The sequence below is a fragment of the Belonocnema kinseyi genome, chromosome 4 (assembly GCF_010883055.1).
Source record: "Belonocnema kinseyi isolate 2016_QV_RU_SX_M_011 chromosome 4, B_treatae_v1, whole genome shotgun sequence".
NCBI classification, from domain to species: domain Eukaryota; kingdom Metazoa; phylum Arthropoda; class Insecta; order Hymenoptera; family Cynipidae; genus Belonocnema; species Belonocnema kinseyi.
The window spans coordinates 147582536-147598892 of NC_046660.1; the positions used below are offsets into that span (position 1 = coordinate 147582536).

General features: G+C 36.5%; 1 protein-coding gene across 2 annotated transcripts in view; it reads right to left on the minus strand.

Moving 5' to 3' along the window:
• The window catches only part of LOC117172093 (DE-cadherin-like), a 470947-nt gene that overhangs the window by 177722 nt on the left and 276868 nt on the right, over nucleotides 1-16357 (minus strand). Inside the window, exon 16 of one of the 2 annotated variants that reach the window (XR_004466959.1) lies at nucleotides 9557-9869. The exons of the other annotated variant lie outside the window; for it this stretch is intronic. The gene's annotated coding sequence lies outside the window, so the exon portion shown is untranslated. Of the gene's footprint in view, nucleotides 1-9556; nucleotides 9870-16357 lie in introns of those variants that run through there. 2 annotated transcript variants of the gene reach the window in all.

The following is a 16357-nucleotide window of genomic DNA, read 5'->3' on the forward strand; positions in this document are numbered from 1 at the left end:
TTCCTTTATCTCTTTCGGTGTACTGAAGACTTCCTGCTCTAATTCTATTACTTCCGAGGAGATGCTCGCTCCACTAGCCATTAATAAAATTCAAATTTTCCCACCTTCTATCTTCCCTGCCTCTATCGCTTACATACCTTTACACTTTCATACCGGAAACGGAAGTCCATAACGATTTATTACGCTTTCATAACTGATTAGGAAAACTTTATATGGTCTTAAATGAATGTTTAGGGACTTATAAAATACAAATAATTTCTTTATTATTCCCTTTATTTGTTATAAACAAATTCGCTAAACAAAATGACAAATAATCATATTATCGGCAATATTTCTGTTTTGCTAAAAGTGCTTTACATTAATTTAGGAATGACAATTAATAACAAAAATAATTTAAAAGCTTATAATAACTATTGCTATAAGCAATTCTTGTGGCAAAATATTAAAATTTTAGATTTTTCAAGTTATACTTTCCTTCAATCACCAGACCGACTTCAGGTTTTCCTGAAAATAATAAATATTTAGTAATATTTGATCAAATATTCAAATGTATGGCTTTATCAAAATTTTTATTTTCTTTAATTGCTACAATGGCTACGGATATTCCTAACCAAATGTATCTTTGATAATATTTAGTAGAATATAAAAACTCACATATTCATAAATAATTTGCATAAACAATTTCCAAGTTTTGACGATTTCGCTTGTAATAAGTCGGGTTTTCAATCTTAATAGATTGAAAATGAATCGTGACACTGCAAGTTAAGATTCACTCAATACAAAATCTTTTGACAACATCCCATCGACTTGGCTATCAAAGAAAATTTAAATTTGATAAAACCTTAAGTTTAAATATTTTGTCACAATGATTGTTAATAACAGTGGTTATTTTTACTTTTATAATATTTTTGTGACTACCAGTCATTCGTCCAATAGCTTAACACATTTCCAGTGCAAAAAAAATCTATGCGAGAGGACCAATATTTTAAATCTGTTTATCTAATTTGTTTACAAAAATTTAAATTGTTATTTTTCATCAAATATTATTCAATGTTTATTATTTTAAGAAATACCTGAAGTCGTTCTGGCCACTGAAGGAAATTATAATTTGACAAATCTCAAAATCTAATATTTTGTCCCTAAACATTCATTTAAGACAATATAAAGTTTTCCTTATCAGTTATTAAAACGTAAAAAATTAATATGTACGAAATTTTAGTTTTTCCATACTTTGAGTGGACAATTTTTTAATAAAAAAATAGAGAAAAAATTTTGAAGAGTCAAGATCTATAGAATTTAATAACACAGGCCCACAAATAAAAAATTGCGTGCACGAGACAAGTGACTAGTCTACCCTTATGAATTTTGAGCCGTTGAATCCGAATATGGCCGCAGAATTTGTGTTGTGACTCCTTAAGATCGAATTAATACACAAAAATTCCCTAGTATGCTTAGTGTTTCCCCTAGCTAGGATTAATCTACAGAAATTGAATGTCTTGTGAAGTTCCTGCCGACTTATGAAGCAAAAAATAAGAATAATTCTATTTCCTCTGCAGTTTTACACCCTCAATATAAATCTGACCACCAAAATTTTCAAGCTTTTACCATTTGCGTTTCGCTTTCCCTAGTTTGGGTATTTGTAGGGAAATAGAAGGTCTTTCTTATATTATATAGATTTGTACGGAAAAAATAACAAAAATGCCATATACTTTGCAGGTTTGCATGCTAAATCTAAATATGAACCCCACCTTTTTCGGATTTGTTCCAATTTATCTCTAGATGCAAAATGTAGGGAAAAGCCTAGAGATTTTCTGGTCACACAGGCCCACCAAAAAAAGTTGTCTGCACGGGACAAGCGACTGATTTCGCATGAAAAACTGTAGAGGATATTATGTTTTTGTTATTTTTTTCTGCGTGAATCTATATTGAGAAAGCCCTTGAATTTCCCTAGAATTACCCAAGCTAGGGGAAATAGAAGGCACACTGAAGAATTTCTGTGTACTAATTAAGTCTCTACAAATAGTTGCACCCAAGAATATAATATCGATGTGCCGATTTTCGCGTATACTGCTATTATCAAAATAACGTGCAAGTTGTCCTTAGGGGTTCTCTTATTTTCTTTATCTAGAGGGAAACTAAGCCGCGTAAGATAAATTCTGAAGCCAGATTTGGATTCAGCAGCTCAAAATCTATAAGGGTAGCCTAGTCACTTGTCTCGTGCAGACAAATTTTTTGTATGGTCTGTATGAGCAGAAATCCCTAAACTTTTCCCTACTTTTTGCATGTAGGGAGAAAATGAGACGTGTAGCAAAAATTCTGAGGTCATATTTAGATTAAGCGGCTCAAAATCCATATGGTTAGTCTAGTCGCTTGTTCCTTGTAGGGAAATTTTTCATGGCCTCTGTGTTACACATTGTGCCAGGATTGTCTCAAATGATCATAAGAATAACTGTACGGATTATTTGATGAAAAGGAGCAATCTTTGAAGGGGAACCTCTGATTCTATGAAACCAAAAGAAGATCAGACTCCAAGAGATCCACGGACTCTTGCACCAAGAAGTACTGAGCAATTACTATAACTAGCAGCTGAACTAAGTAGGCTCTATTTTACGTAAAGTAAATGCTTCAAGAAACTCAGAGAAGAAAGAAGAATTAAAAGCAAGTAAAACGCCAGCAGATACTATAAGTCAGCAGGCCGACTAACACTTCAGATAGTGGACATCGCAGATTCACGGACCTAGACCAGATTATTGTAAAAGCGAATCACTGTAAGTTTTTGACTTAGCAAATAAGTAGATACAAATCGTAAAAGCTAATCTTGAAGAGTGTTAGTCCTCCTTGCTATCTGCGGAAGAAGACGAACGCGAAACAGAAATTGAATACTTTAACATTCGGCGAGGCAGAGTTTCAAGATTAGGGACAGGCATACAGGGTTGGCCATATTCTATGAAAAGATTTGGCAACACTGTAACTTTTGACAGAGATGACAGATCGAGTAATGACGTAGCGCGTTTGAAGCATCAGTCTAAGGAGATTTTTGCCATGGAGCAGTACACTCCATGCGAGCGCTCTCAGATTATTGAAATTTACATTCATCAAAATAAGTCGATTGTGAAAACTCAACATGCATGGAGTGTTCAGAACTCTGACCCGTACGAGTGCGATATTTTCATTCGGTCGCCTTGGTCGCTTTTTATTTGGACGCTTGGGATTAGTAAGTGCCTCACCTGATGAAAATCTTTTATACAAACGATACAATGTAGTCGCAAAAGGCGCAGTTTTCACTTTATTTATTTTTCTCCATGCACGTTGAGTTTTCACAATTGACCTGTTTTGTTGAATGTAAATTTCAACAATCTGAGAACGTTCGTGTGGAGTGTACTGCTCCATGGCAGAAATCTCCTTAGACTGATGCTTCAAACGCGCTACGTCATTACTCGATCTGTCATCTCTGTCAAAATTTACAGTGTTGCCAAATCTTTTTGTCGAATATGGCCAAACCTGTACTTCGCGTGCTCGCAAGCCCTACCTCTCCTTTATAAAATAAAAATTTACTTTGCAATCAGGAAATTGTTGTAGCACGCTCTCTTGCATTGCACTGTATTAAAAATTGAAAAGAAACCTACAAGTTTTAAAGCGATTATACTGGATAGAATACAGTTTAGGAATTATAGAAATCCAGAAAAATACAAAACGGACTCAAACAGTGACAGTTCATTTGACTCTATCAAAATGTCGAAACCCAATACAGACTCTGTTCCCGGACCTTCTGATCCTATGAACCTAAGCCTCACACAGTTACAAGCCCTAACAGGAGCACTAGACATCAACACAAGCAACAAAGCAATTTTGATAAAAAAAAAATGAAAACAGACAACAAGATATAGTGAGGCTAGCTAAGGAAATGGGGTTACCAGGTGAAATAGAAACAGATAGAGAAGATCTCATCGCAGAAGACGAAGAAGCAGAAGCAACAAGTTAAGACAGGCTTGAAAGCAATAGGGAATTGTTAAAAGAAAACCTGAAAAGAATACGTGAAGAACAAATAAAATTAGAAGACCCGATCCCCACAAAAGAAATCCTGGGAACAATAGACATTCTCAACGGTCAAAACGACATAGTAGTAGATGACTTTATTTAGCAAATACAAATGCCAAAAATACAAGGCACGCAACCAGGATTTTTACTCGCTCCATAAAATCCCAAAAAATTGTAGGTATGGCAAAAAACGCCATAAGATTGATATCAATTAATTCTTAAGAAGAATTGCACGATGCCTTACGACAAAATCTACAACAGACGAGTTCCATACTAGCATTAAAAGATCGGTTAGAATATTGCAAGCAGGGACCGACGGAAACTGTTCAAAACTTCATCGATAGATTCAGATGCAGCACAAGCCCAATACACAAAACCCACCACAAGTTGATAAAAGTAGAACGATTCGCCACAAATGCGGCAAGATCGGACACTTTGCGTCTCAATGTTTAGTCAAACCTCAGGGTTTTTCCAACGGACAATACTAAAAGCGACCACCACAGATCCATCAAATCCAAAAGGAGGAAAATATTTTAGAAACAATACTACAGGAAGAAGTATATCAGGAAGAAATTATTCAAGGAGAATGGAAATAACACAACAATAACAAGGACTCAGAAGAAACTCAGCTGTATGCGGAGAATTATACGCAATTAGAGGAAAACGATTGAGACGAGAATACAAACTGTTACTGGGCACAGGAGCCGCAAAAAATATTATAAAGGAACATATAATACCCGATATACCTTGATTCAAATTCAATAAAAAATTCCTCATGGGAAATAACTCACAGCAATTCACCGAAGCATGTTACATAAATTATTTTGACAAAAAACACTTATAACGCATTCAGAGGGTTAATAGGTAAAAACTGTTTTGCATACATCGATGACATCGTGATCTTTGGCAGCACATTACAAAAACATAATAAAAACTTGCAATTAGTACTGCAGAGAGTAAAGGAATTAGGCTTACTCTTAGAACCGACTAAATGCGAATATTTCAAACCCTTTAAAATACAAAGAGACCATAAATCTTTGCTATGGCTTCACAATGTGAATGATCCTGGTTCTTGATTGTTACAATAGAGACTCAAGATGGAAGAGTACAAATACGAAATCAAATACGTGAAGGGGAAAAAAATAAAGTAGCAGACTGCCTTTCTCGATTATTCCCTCTACAGCAAGATTCACTAAAACAATGCAAAGACGAAACAGGAATACTAGCCCAAGAACTAGAAGCAAAGCTTCCAGACATAGAGATATTCAACACCCCAGTCGTAACTGAAGACAAATCATTACCACAATAACAAAAAATTAAACTAACCATGAGAAGGATGAGAGAACCTTCAGAAGACTCTGAAATTTCACCCGTAAAATCATCCCTATACGAACAATTCATTAAATGGAGACTGAATCCAACATCCTCAGGAAAAATTAAAGTGAAACCTAACGCAATAGGGAAACTTTGGAAAGAAATTATTGAAGAAGAACTACAGATATTTAACGAAGAAAACTGGCTCAAACAATTCGAAACAGTGATAGAATCATCAATAGAAAAGAAATTTACGATAATTTGCATACATATAGGAGACCCCCTCATAACCCCTATTGAGAAAGAATGCATTCAAGAACTAATAGAATTTCTGTCTACCATCTATATAGAACAAAACTTACATCTTTGCTTCAATGATATCCGAGAATTGACAAAAGAAGAAAGGAAAATCTTAAAGAATCCCATAAAAACCATCTACGTAAAAAGAAAACGCTAAAAAGAGCCAAGAAAATTGGATATAGGTACGGGATGGATAAAGAAATAATAAACTACGTGAATAAATGCCCAATCTGCCAGCTAGAAAAAACAACAAGAGTTAAAATTCAAGCGGAAAGTATACTTAAATCTAACGATAAAATCTTTTCGGACATTTATGGACCTTTACCAGAAACAACAAAAGGAAATAAGTATATACTAAGTCTTCAAGACGGATTAACCAGGTACACTATCTTAATACCCTTAAAAGACGAAACTTCACATTCTATCGTAGAAAACTTGATAGAACATTATATATATGTTTTTGAAGCCCCAAAAACCATTTTGACAGATCAAGCTCAAAATTTTATATCAGAACTTATCCAACAATTTAAAGAAGTCCTCCAATTAAAACATACAAAAATAACAGCTTTTCACACCCAATCAAATGGGAACATTGAACGAATGCATTCAACCGTAACGAATCTGATAAAAACAACATTTTCAGAGAACTCAAAAGAATGGGATTAAAACATTAAGTACATTAATTTCGTAATTAACACAACGAAAGAACAGGATTTTCACTTTACAAAATCACTTTTGGGACGAGACCTCAACATTCCATCAACGATTCCTAACTCCCCTAACCGAACTTTACAAGAAGTCATGAAAAATGGAAGAAAAAACATTGCGAAAATAGAGAAAAAGCTAGATAACGAATAGAAATTGAAATGGAAAAAACAAAGAAGCGTCTGGATGACAAGATAATCAGAAAACACCCTATATACAAAATGGGACAACATGCTAAAATATTGAACAACAATAAAAGAAACAAGCTCGACCCTAGCTGGAAGGGACCTTTGAAATAACGAAACAATTAGAAAATAATAATTTACAAATTAAAATAAGAGATAAAAACATTAAAAGTCACATAGATAACACCATGCCATATGTTATAGATGAAAACACTGATACCACTGCTGATTCTGACAACGACAGCTAGTGCAAACTTCACGTTGACACCCCTCCAAGGAAATATTTACATCGAAGAAGTCTCAAAAGTACATCTGTATCATAAAACATGGGAATTAATAATCGGAATCAACATGACGTCCACCGAAGACCGGGTCAATACAATTAGCAAAACCATCAGTCTGATAAAACTAGCATGCAGTAGAACATGTACACCGCAAAACGAAATTAAATTACTGGAAGAAAGATTTACACGACTACCGACGAAAGAAGCTATCTTGAAGAAACATTTAGGAAAACACCGTTATAAACGAGTATTAGCTAACTTCGTCGGACATATTTCCAAGATTTTATTTGGAACACTATCTAATTCAGACTTCACCGAAATCAACAATGAATTTGATAAAATTTATAACGACAATGGACAACTAGCCAAAATCCTAACAAATCATACAAAAATTATTAAAATGATATTAGATATTACCTTAACGAACTACAAAATAATTCAGGCCCAGGAAAACGAGGAACGAGAATTTGCAAGAAATGTTAGTATAGGAATAAACAAAGTTGCAAAAGACAGTTACATTAACTCAAAATTAGTAATAGCAGCAATCATGATTGACGAAACCGCTGAGGATATGGATACAGCTGTCAATGCTATAACCGACGGGAAACACGGATTTCCACACACACAAATACTCAAGCCCGCTATACTCAAGAAAACAATTCAAGAATTCGAGTACTCTCATCGCACCCGTTACCATTTTGACAACAGCGAAGAAAATTACCAACACCTTCTAGATATTAATGAAATAAACATCCCAATTATAAAAGTATTATTTACGTAAATTGTAAAAATCCCAGTCCTTGAAAAAGATGAAGGATCATTACATGATATTATCCCTATCCCCTAAAAAATCCATAATATCCACATGTCCATAATCACAAACTATGATCATGCAATAAAATATAGAGACTCGTACGTACCAACTGACATAACCGCTATACAGACTTGTAAACAAATCGATAACTACAAAATTTGTAAAAGAAATCAGCCTAACATTAGGCTGATAGACACTCAAACTTGCGAATCTAGCTTATATAAAAGATATACCGAAAATAAATGCAACCAATCACCGCACTCATTACACACAGAAACCTTTATACCAATTGTTAACGGTTACATCATCATACCCATGAACAAAATAATTTTGATATCGCTTGTAACAAAAATCTTCGAACAATAGAACTAGATTGTTTAGCATCTATTACCGGAAACGATTGTAAAATCTTTGATAAGCATAATATTCTTTAACTAAATACAGAAATAAAATAAGTAACTCGTGAAATTACGTTAAAAATTATTTTTTTTTTGGAGAAAATGTATCGATATACCACGGACAGTATATGGACAACTAATGGCATTTTTTTGATAATTAGTTTCACTTGCGAATTTTGCGTACGCACGTACATACGTTTCACAGAAACTAGATAACATTTGATGACAGATGAAATGAATTAGCCTTTGTGATAACTTCTTACCTCGAAATTTTTATTTTTTAAAATTAATTTTTGTGTTTTTATTACTTTGAATCTTGTACTTCACATTTATTTCATATAAAACACCCATAACTTATGCAATGGTTTGTTCTTTACAGAGGGAAACACTTAGACCAGTATATCAATACCATACATAAATCTGCAGATAATAGTAGGTTGTTTTCACAGCACTCATTTATTCACACCTGAAAAACTGGTTTATACAAAATACCCCCCCCCCCCGCACTTAACCGGTTTGTGTGACTAATAGAAAATATGTGTTCTTTGTGTAATTTTCAAGATATACGCATTATTTTGTATGATTTATATGAAACACGTGTTCTTTTGTGTCATTTCTAAGAAAAGCATACTTCTATCCTTTGTTTGGCTGTTATCTAGAAACCGATTTTATTCACGTGTGTGGCATAACGGTTATTTCCACGCTCACAACATATGGCTCTTTCCCCACCTAACAAAGGACTCCCCCACTCCTTATATATAATACGTACATATATTGACGCATTTTACGGAGTTGAATCAGTTCAATTGTTGTATCTAAACGAGTCAGTATGTCGCAAGTTCACAGTTATTCAGTAGAAATATAATCCTCGCTGGTCTTTGATTTTTAAAATTCCCACAAACTCAAACTATCAACGTCTGGTTTGACACTCAGACGAAATAAACTGTTCCTGATATACGAAAAATAAATGAGATCAACCCAAGTCATCACTACTTAAACAAGTACTTGCTAAAGCTGCTCTTAAACGCTTGGTTATTGTGTCTGAAAGGTTCACGAAGAGAACCACGCAATAAATGATTCTGCCTACTATTTACGGACTTAATCCTTCATTTTTCAAGACGATTCTAATTGGACTAGAGGTTAAACCACATGGGACATTTCAACCGATCAATAAAATTATGAACAGTCCAGGCAACATTATCACCTTCGACTCTGCAACGAGACGGACAATGACACGCAGCAGGAAGAGGTTGAGGCAAAAAAGAAGCAGGTATATACTCCCGAAATAGTTCTTCAAAAGTCTAGTTTCGAAGGACAGAAAAATGTTATTGTATGTGTCGATGAAAGGTTCAGAAGGATTCAACGAGTATTAAAACACGTAGAAACAAGTAAAGATTTTTTAATTGAAACAATTGTAAACTATTTAAGCGCAGAGAATATTAATTCACCAAATGAGGAATTAATTCGTGAAATAATTAAGTTTAACTCTACATACTTTAGAAGTCAGGTACAAACAAAACTTGAGAAACAATTCGTCGAATTATATTTTGAAATCGTTTTTCTAGAACTGACTACCATCTTAATTTCATACATTGTAGGCGAAGTTGAACTTGTATTTTCTACGCGTACTTGAATAAATGTATTTCATTGGAAAAATACTAAATAAATGCACAAAGATGTGAAATTGTATCTAAAAACAATGTTTATATTTACTACCTGTCACTTAGAATAATTTAGGACAATTTTATGTTTTGATTAGTAATTAAATATTATACATACTTTTAAGTATTTGTAGCTTTGTTTTTTTTACTCCAACACACTCTGTTCCAACCTAAATATAAAGTAAGATTAGGAAAATTAATTTTCGTTGTAAATATTTCTCGCATTTTTCAGCTCGATCATATACATCCTCTACTCTCAGGCTAACAGGGAGGGGGTGGGGCCCCCTCTCCTTTTTGAAGCGCAATATATCCATTTATAAAAATTCACTGAATCGCAAAGTGAAGGGGTGGGTTCCCCTCCCCTTTTCAGCTGAGAAACATTCGTTTATTAAGATCATATGAAGCGCGTCCGCTTTTCCAACTAAGAATAATCCTTTCAATGGAAAAATCTTCAAACCCTCCCCTTTTCCAACTCGCAATCGTCCACTCTAATAATTATTATGGCCTCCATATTGTAATTAGGATGGCCGCCATTTTGTAATTATTATAGCCGCCATTTGGTAATTAGGCCACGCCCCTCGACCAACCAGGAGAGACCACATCCCTGCCCTTTGTTATAGGCCACGCCCCTCGACTAATCAGGAGAGGTCACTCCCCTGTCTTACCCCCACTCCTCCCCTTTAGGCCACGCCTCTCGACCAATTACAGACCGCCCTATGGCTCGGGTTATCTACTATTGTGGAGCCAGTCTCAAGAAATTTTCCACACATGAAGGTTGACCAAAAATGGAAGCTATTTATATTATTTTGCTTGAAAAATGATTGTGTTTTCCATTATCAAGTTTTTATTATTGAAACTTGAAACATTCTCAAATATTGCAAACTATAGTTAAGTTGAAATTAACCACTTATACTTCAGTATACTATGTAAGTTACAAGTATACTTTATTTGGTTTCCGAAAAGTATTTTAAGATCTCAAGACAGCGCAAATCTAAAAACATTTCAATCCGGACGGAAAAAGTAATTTCCACAGACATATCATCTATGTAACCGGTAAGAAGGCTTACATTTAAAAGTATTGAAAAATTTCATGCATCCAGTGGTAACGTGAGAAATATTGAATAATTCTGGCTCCTGTTATATCCTCCCGTTTTGACTCGCAACAGCAGTTGGCGTTATCTCTTAAATTATTTATAAATTCTAATTAAATTAAATTTACTGTTTTTCAAATAATAATAATTGAGAATCTTTTCAAAGCATAGCACGGGTCATTTTACGATGTAACGATTAACTTCAACACAACGGTTCTAGTGAAAAATAATTTTTTATCTTGATTTTATATTTTTGTAGTACGCCACCTAATGAGGATTAAAAAACGAAGGACAGAAATGGCATTCTTAAAGAATCAAAATTTGTAATAACTTTTAATGCAAGGCTTTTTACAGGGTAGTTGCATAAGGTCTCGAGCTATAAAAACTTGAAACTTCAATCTGATATGAATCTTTTGTTATTATGCAAGGGTTATGAATAGTGAAATTTATTATAAAAACATTTAATTCATAATTCACGAAGAAATTTCTTCAAAAAGAATAATCTTCTAAAAACCTTATACTTCCATATGAGTTTTTTATATCTAGAGAAAAATTTTTTACCTTGTGGCTTACGATTACCTGAATAACACAGACACAACAAAAAAGTGTAAATTTTCACTTCAAAAACATGTCGATAACTGTGAAGGATCAACCTATGCCTGATATAAACTTATTTAACATAACTTTACCCAACAAAACCTGATCTCACCTAACCTGAATTAACAGAAATTTATTGAACTACACGTAAAGATCTGGAAGCATATTTTCCCAGTAGCTAATGTGTGCTACATCGAATGGGTCAACTCGAGCCTAATCTAGAAATAAATCTAACCTAGCCTAACCTAACCTAACCTCAAGACACACAATTAAACTGATTCTGTTGTCCCGTTGTGTCTGCGGTACCGTTTCATTCAGCTTCGGCTTAATCTACATAGAGGTTTAACCTGTCCTAACCTAACAAAACTTGACCTAACCTAACTGATTACGCTGGCAACCCTGTTCTTGCGTACTTTCATATTTTGAGATTAATAGCAGTAAATGTCTGGAGTTTCGTAACCGCTTGTTGCTAGCATTATTCGCCTGTATGTGTAACCAGGGCACCTCCACGTGGTGACGGTGGGCAACGGATCCACATTGGCTGGGTCCCTGGGTAAACGGCGTTCATCCCGTCATGGCAGACACAGGTAAAAAGTGTATTAAGATGCTGGGAAAAACCCCAGTATCGGAGTCTGGTCAGGGTGGGAAAGCGGGCTCTCCGACGTCGCCATCATGCAACCGTAGCTCTTCATCAATGGATCACTTGGTTGGTGTAGTCTCATGCTACAAGGAAAAAAACCGCGAGCATTTCTCAATCGCATGCCTGCAAGAATAACTGAGATTCATTCTGTTACATTTGCAGTAAATGTAAAGTGAGCAGTTTAAGAAAATCAATCGACGAGGAAGTGAAGAGACTTTACGAAACGTGTTTTGACTGTAAATTGCTGCTCCAAGAAACAAAATGGGTTCCTCACGTCATTTGCAATTCCTGCAGACTCACGTTGTATCGTCTAAAAAATTCAAACAACGAAAAGTACTGCAAGTACTCTGCACCAACCACATGGAAAAAATACGTTATTGCGAAGGACTGCTACTCTTGCATGAATTCCGTCAAAGGGTTCAAAGCCAAAAACAAAAATAATATTTCGTACATTAATGTGTGAATAGTCACAAGAGCAATTGAAATCAATAAAAATGCACGCTAGACTGATTTAAGCGCTTTAGAAAATGATAGAATGGAAGTTGAAAGTCATCATCATGGAGACGGTAGTGAAACCAGTGATTGAACAGAAAATAGTTGTGATGATTCCGATGAAAATGATGAAAAAGATGACGAATATGGCGTGCATAAAATGAAATTGAAGGTTCCAATATTAGCGTCGCAACTAGAACTGAATGATTTTATTAGAGATTTATTAGAGTATACTTAAAAACCGATTGGTGAGACTCTTGAAAATTCCGTGATATGGCCATCAAGCTGAGTTAATATTGAGGATAACAGCTAATCATTTTTATAATGTAGAAGTCAAATATCACAAAAGATGTATACTTTCACATTCTATAGTAGCGGAAATGAAATTGTCAAGGTCGCTGGACACCCAGCTTATAAGAATAATTCGCCTCTTCTTACCTCGCAAGAGGGCCGTGGCCAGCCGTAGCCCCCCCCCCCCTCGAAATTCCGTGAATTCTAAGATTTTCTTATAGATGTGAAAAAATTTAAAAAATAAATACGTTTTGCCCCCCCCCAACCCCCGAATAAAATTTCTGGCTACGAGGCTGCCTCTCATCATTTGAATCTCAGATTCATCGTTGCAATTTTTATAATCATACGGATTACAATTTTCGTTGCAGTTAGTTAAAAGCATTTGATTCCCATATTTATTTCAATTAGTAAAATAACAGATTTTATCACCAATTAATTACGTACAACCTGCAGATATTCACTTTATTTAATTAATTGAGTTCGAAGTACAAAACGATTTTAACACTTTTCAAACGTCAAATATCACTCACCTACCGTTACATTAGTGAAAATCAACTCTAATTTTTAAGAAAGTACTTAATGTACGTCCCAAATGTCTTTGTGAACAAAATTAATGTTGTTTTACATTTTCTTTTAAATTTGTAACTAATTATTTATTTGAAATGCGCGGTGAATCCTGGGGAACATAATCTTTTTCAGAATTAGGTTATACCTATATTTTGCGCACGTCTTCTGAGTCTCGAAGCCTTTGACCAATCAGCGCAATATCTCGAGCGCGGGACATTTGGAAACTGAATTAAAATCGCCTACATAGTACTTTTTTGCATTACACAAATGCAAGGTGGGTTGCATTGTATGATAGAATTTATATTATTATATTCCCTATGACTACACAGTAAACGTCCTTACTGCATATATATGTCCTCGGGTTACGCATAGAGAGAGTCTCTGTACCATGGGTACGCAGCCTTATCCTTGAATGCGTGGCTCTGCAAGGATGGATGAACCGCTTTCCCTAAATTCTCGTGGGAACAACAATGATAACACCAAAAATAGTTGTAGTAAGTGTGGCTCAAAGCAATAGAACGCGCAGGGCTCCCGACAATAAGTCGGCCAACAATGCCGACCACTCTAGAGCTGGGGGAACTAATGGAGATAGAGTCAATACGATGGATCGTCAGAATCTCGGGACCGTTAGGTAGACGGAGCGACACAATCGCGACTTGCTAGAGTGTTTCGATGCGAGTGGGGCCCCTGAACGGGGTTACATGGCACGAGCACATGCTCCGTGGTGTGAGAAACACCCAGAGCTATCGCACTTTCCGCATCAACGTCGGCGACAGCATGCGGAACTACACCAAAAAAGGGGCATTGTAAACGTAGCGCCTACCATACCACAGGCAGAACAAGCCGGTAATAAAAAAAAAGATATGACACGAAGACCAAGCACGGGCAGGTATCCGATAAAGGAAGAGCGATGCTTTATGACCCGGATAAACATCAACAGCCATATTTCTCTCAAGCTTAAAGATCTGGCTGATATGGTTAACGAGCTCTGTGTACATTTTTTCGAAGTATCCGACCTCTGGACTATCAATTGTGTGTATAATGTAGCTAGAGCTTTGGCCGATGCGATCAGTAAAACAAAACCAACGGTTGATCATAAGACCAAAAGACGAATGCATCAACTCGCCATAAAGATAGGCTGGGCGAGACAGTACGCGTTCCGCAATCAGTGTGTGATTGACTACGTAACATCGGGCAGGAATTTTATCACCAAGGTTCGAAAGTTTGCGCGCGAACAATCAGAGGAGGTCAAAGTATTCGGAAGAGCCAATTCCAGATTGGTTAATGAAAGGGCGCACAGTACTCTCTCTCTTTTGCCTCAAATTATAGCGACTATCTCTCTAGCACTTCGCCATTCCAGGGGTACTTTTGCGGCAAACCTGCAGATCGAAAATACAAAGTCACTCAAGTATTTTACATGGTTAATCTTATGATCTATACTAAAAACAAAGAGCAACTACATCTAGCCCTAGGAATAGTCGAACGATACAATTAGGAAATATCACAATAATTTGGGGTGGACAAACGCGCTAAGGTTTATTTGAAGCGAGAAAAACTTAATAGCATCCCTGAAGACTCTAAGCTCGTCGATAGAAGCGCTATACGACACCTTAGCGCTGGAGAGACTTATGCATTTTTGGGTTTGTTACAGAGCCGCATTCAGGATGCATTATCCATAAAGCATACCCTCCGAAGCAGATACAAACGTCTCATCCAGCAGATTTGGTCTTCCGAAATGTCTGCAAGGAGCAATGTATCTGCAACGAACATGCTTGCCGTCTCGGTAGTATTCTATTTATTTGGAGTAGTTCCGTGGGCGAGCTCAGATCCCTTGATATCGGGGCACGAAAGGTGATGCACATGAATAAAAGCATGCATCTTAAGTCTTCTGTCCCGCAACTGTAAATCGCACACCGTCAAGGTGGTCGCGGAATATTGAGTCTTGAATGTCTTCACAACAGGATTATTCTGGGTACAACACATAGAGTCGCAAATGGAAGAGACCCTCTTCTTACAATGGTCAGGAATCAAGAAGAAGTGGGCAAAGGAGCTTTTCTGCACAAAGCAGCGGCGAAGGCTGCTGAAACACGTGGACTTAACTTCAGTATTAGGGGTGAGCAAAATTCATCAAATCTTATCTATCTCGATGAATCACTCCTGAAAGCCCGGATTAAGAAAGCACAAGAGAAAAACTTTCGTGAACAGCTCCTCGATAACAGGATGTACGGTATCTTCCACAGAAATGTGGAGGATCAGTCACTGTCGTGTGAGCTAACGTTTGCTTTCCTTAAATCGCCCGGATTGAAGTCTGGTACAGAGAGTTTCATTTTGGCATGCCAAGACGGTGTCATTTCCACCTTAACATACCGTCGCCACATTTTGAGCCAAGACATTCCCGATGATAGCTGCAGGGCGTGCCACGCACACCTCGAGCATTTAGCTTACATATTATCTAGTTGTCCGATTCATGCGGGAACGACCTACATGCAAAAGCACAATGCGGCACTAAGAGTGCTTTATTACCATCTCTGTCACTCTTACGGTATTAACCTTAATATCGCTCCTCTAAATGCTCCTAGGGAAATTGAGTCAATTGTCGAGAATGGTAAGTGCCGCATATACTGGAACTTTATATTCTCGACAATTGTTTCTGTTGCTCACTCGAGACCTGGCATGGTTCTTCATGTCTTCGAGAAGCGAACCATGTTCGTTATCGAATTTTCGGCCTTTGATTGCCTTTGATTGATCGTCCTTATCATCGGCGCTCTTGGAGGTACCAAGCTTTCACTTGCTAATGGCCTGAAAAACATCCCTGCGTGTCAACAATATGCCAGAACACTTGCGGGAAAAATGCAGAAGGCGGTTGTCCTTAGGTCGCTCCGTGTTCTTAGGGTGCACGAGGCTTTTGCTGGATCGTCGTTTTGATTCCTTTACAGACTGTAACCACCTATCTCACGGTCGTGAGACGTGGTTGTGGCTG